Source organism: Neovison vison, chromosome 12 (genome assembly GCF_020171115.1).
Source record: "Neovison vison isolate M4711 chromosome 12, ASM_NN_V1, whole genome shotgun sequence".
NCBI lineage: Eukaryota > Metazoa > Chordata > Mammalia > Carnivora > Mustelidae > Neogale > Neogale vison.
Genome location: NC_058102.1, coordinates 65,106,824 through 65,111,421, shown reverse-complemented (window position 1 = coordinate 65,111,421; position 4,598 = coordinate 65,106,824).

Sequence of the window (4,598 nt, the reverse complement as noted above, 5' to 3'; positions counted from 1 at the left end):
ATTTTCTTAATTTCTCTTTCTGCATTTCATTATTAGTGTATATGAATACAACAGATTTCTGTACATTGATTTTGTACCCTGTGACGTTACTGAATTCATTTATCAGTTATAGTAGCTTTTTCCTCTAGTCTTCCAGGTTTTCTGTATAAAGTATCATGCCATACACAAATAGTGAAAGTTTTACTTCTTCCTTACCAGTCTGGATGCCTTTATTTCTCTATGTTGTCTAATTGCTATAACTAGGATCTCCAGTACTATGTTGAATAAAAGTGGTAAGAGTGGATATCCTTGTTTCCTTCCTGATCTTAGGGGAAAAGTTCTGTTTGTCACCATTGAGTATGATATTGGCTGTGGGCTTTTCATATAAGGCCTTTATTATGTTGAGCTAAGTTCCCTTTAGACCTACTTTACAAAGGTTTTTTATCATGAATGAAAGTTATACTTTGTCCAGTGCTTTTTCTGCATCTACTGAAATCATCATATTGTTCTCATCTTTCTCTTGTTAATGTGATTCAGCACACTGATTGATTTGCAAATATTGAGCCACCCCTGCAACGAAGAATCAATACCACTTGGTTGTGGTGAATAATTGTTTTAATATACTGTTGAATTCAGTTTGCTAAAATTTTGCTGAGGATTTTTGTATCTACATTTATCAGAGATATTGACCTGTAGTTATCTTTCTTCTGTGGTATCTTTATCTGGTTTTGTTATCAGGATAATACTGGCCTCATAGAATAAATCTGGAAGTTTTCCTTCCTTTTCTATTTTTAGAATAGTTTGAGAAGAATGGACATTAACTCTTCTTTAAATGTTTGGTAGGATTTGCCTGTGAAGCCATCTGGTGCAGGAAATTTGTTGGGAATTTTCTGATTGCTGATCCAATTTTATTGTTGGTTATCAGTCTCTTCAAATTTTCTATTTCTTCCTGTTTCCATTTTGGTAATTTATATGTTTCTAGAAATGTATCCCTTTCTTCCAGGTTGTCCAATTTGTTGGCATGTAGTTTTCTATAATAATTTCTTATAATTGTTTGTATTTATTTGGTATTTGTTGTTAATTCTCTTCTCTTGTTTAGGATTTTATTTATTTGATTCCCCCTTCTCTCTCTCATTCTCTCTCTGTGTGTGTCTTTTAATTAAGTCAGCTTGAGGTTTATCAATTTTGCTAATTTTTTCAAAGAACCAGCTACTGGTTTCATTGATCTGTTCCACTGCATATTTATTTATTTATTTATTTATGGTCAGGGGGAGCTTGTTTTGTTTTGTTAGTTTCTATCTCATGTACTTCCTGCTCTATTCTTCATTATTTCTAGTCACATTCATGGGACAAGGAAAACCTAGGGTCCTCCTACACCATTGCCACCATCCCCTCTCCCATGGATACAATTTTATTTAAACCCTCTGAGTTCATGGATCAGAAAGGTTTACTGAATAATAAACTACCCCAATACCTAGTAGCTTAAATTTTTTTTTTATTTAATACAGGATCGTGTTGGTCAGCAATTTGGGTATAGTCCAATTGGGTGGCTCTCTTGGGCTCACTCATGCATCTTCAGTCTACTGCTAATTTTAGCTGCCAGTGGATTCTACTAGGACATTTCATCTTTGCACCAGGCAGTCTCTCCTCCTCTCATCTTCTAGCAGGTGACCTAGATTGTTCCCATGGAGGTGACAAAGTTCAAAGAGTGAGAACAGATGTATGCAAAACCTCTGTAGCCCAAGCTCAGAACTTCCCCACTGTCACTTCCACTGCATTCTGCATGGCAAAGCAGGGCACACAGCGAGCACAAATCCAAAGGCTAGAGAAAGAGAATCCCCCTCTTCATGGTAAGGGAAGAATTTGTGGTCATTTTTGCAACCACCTGCCTGGTTTTCTTGTCTATAAATACAAGAAGCCTTATACAATTTTGTATTAAATGGGATAATATATAAAAAAACATGGGATAAATTGGATTGAAAGCGCTCAGTAAATATCAGGGCCTTTCCTCTATTCCCTTTCAGACTAAGTGGGGGGCACAAACCAATAAGATAAGTTTCCTTGTATAGCTTATGGATATTGTCTTAATAATTTAAGGCTTAAATGGATGTTGGTTTTAGTTAACTTTATTAGATTATCTAGTAAATCTATTCATTACAAATCCACATAAAGTCAATCATATACATACATATATATTGATACCTAGTACACATACAGAGAAATTTTATACCACCTATACTGGCAGGAAAGCTTATCTTCAAAGAGACCCCAGAGAAACAACTCCCCCAAGCATTCAGTCTTGAGTCTGGTCTAGCTCTGTGATTCCAACCAACTGAATACAATGAAACTAGTGCCAGTTTCCAGGCCCAGACTGCAAAAGACTGGCAGCTTCCATTTCCTGTACCTTGAAACACTAACGTGTAGAGCCCTGAACCACCATGTAAGAAGACCAACTATGCCTCACCACCTTCAGTTGTTCCAGCCTCCCACAATTTGAAGCATCACAGACCAATCTCCAAGCAACATGGAGCAGAGATGCATCATTCCTCCTGTGCCCTGAATTCCTGATCCACAGAATCACAGATACAGTAATAATAATAAAATATTTTAAGCCTCTAAGTAGTTTCTAATGCAGCAATAGATTTTTGGTACAACCAGGAAACCCTGGACATAGCTGAATATTGTCGCTGGGAGCAGAGAGCTGCAGCCACTGCCATGTTGCTGCTGCTAGAACACACACTGGCCATTGATCTATGAATCGGAGAGGAACTAAGAACTCAAGAAGGCCAGCATGATTTAAAGGAGGCAGGCAAGGAAAGTGTGGTTTCACCACGGTGTCAAAACTCACATCTAACTCACTCTGACTCGCTCTGACTCACAGTCAAAAGCAATGATTATGAGCAGAGCAGCTGGGAGGCCGAGATCTGTTCCATCTACACAACCTCCTTCAGTGCTGAGCTCAGCACCACCTGAAGGCCTCCTGAAGGTGAAACAACTAGGCTCATCAGCAGCAAGGTCTTGGAGCAAAGCCAGGTGTCTGAGCCTGGATGAACACCCAGCCCTGCACATGTGGGTATACAAAACACGGAAAACACCGTGACTTACAAGTGCTCCTTGGGTGGTAAGCCGGAATGAGGAAATCACAGATTGGGCAAGCATAGCTCATGCTTTCACAGTACCTGAAGCTCTACTTGTCACCTCCCTGTCCCACTAGGCACCACTAGGAAGCCTCAATAGCTGTAGAATGTGCACACTCTACAAGGCACACTGCTATAAAAAGTGTAGCATCCCTTGGAGCAGAGCCTCAGAGAGTAAAACAGTGTCAGAGATGCTAGCACTAATGCCAGACTGAAAATCAACTACCATGTGAATAAATGCACTGAGAAGAAGCTATTCATCTGAACTCTTCAGCCACAACTGTACATTCAGACATAAGCACCAAGCAAGCATTGAGCACTTACCCTGTATCCCATGTTCGTCTGGAGTCCTTGGAGGGTGGGATCAAATTTCTGAAAAACAACGTACTAGAAATCAACCACTAAATGTCTACACAGACTGTGATTCAATTAGTGAACACTACCAGATTCAATAACTGAGAATTTTATTCCAGTGAACAAATATTTTTTAAAGTACCTATTTGTCAAGTGCTGTTCAAGGAGTTTAAGATCTGATGGGGAGTCAAAACATCTGGAAATTACGTACATCATAAAGAAATCTAAGTTCCACGGGAAAATACAGAAGGAAGGGAATAATTTTGACTGGAGGATCTGGGAGGGTTTCATAAAATAACTGACCTATAAACTGAGACTGAAAAGACAGATCAGGAGAATTTCAGGAAGCTCTGCATTCAAGATCCAAAAGGAAAAGGAGCATTTCAGGTAAAATAATCAACAAGAACAAAGGAACAGAGGTCTAAAATAATGGGGGATGTTTCTGGAAGCAAAGCATAAAACAATAAGTGAATGAAATAAATGGAAGGTGTGGGAGAGAGTATTGGGAGACAAAGCTGGAGGGGAGTTGGGGTCACACTATGAAAGGCATTGAATGCTATGCTAAGACAATTAGCATAGTGTAATTGTCTTATTAAGTGTATTATTAAGTGTATTATTAGGCAGTGCTAAAGTGTGAGGAACTAGGAACTACTAAAAGACCAATTCAAAACAATAAAAAAAAATGCATGCAAATGAGCAAAAAAGTATTTCTGCCCCAAACTGCAAGCCAGTAGCACCAGGATGACTTCATATCCCTCTGCACGATCAGCATGACCAGGAGGGTGGAAACTAGGTCCCTCATTGTCACTGCTGCATCCCAGCTCCTCTCAGGGCTGTTGTTTACTGTGGACATGAATATTTGTAAAAAGGAGTAATTAATTCTTCCCTGTCTACCCAAGTTGAAAATTGCTTCTCTTGTTTACTGCTTGCTTCTGTAGACATTTATGTTTGGTATTTTTCTTTGATATTTTAAGTAATGTATGGGCAGGGACAAGGCTGTATCTATTCAAAAAAACCCCTAAAACCTAGGAGAGAACCTTGCAAACTAGTTACTCATCATTTGTTCAGTGTGTAAATAATATGGAAGATAAGACAGTCTCATTACATCATATCAACATGTTATTCTAG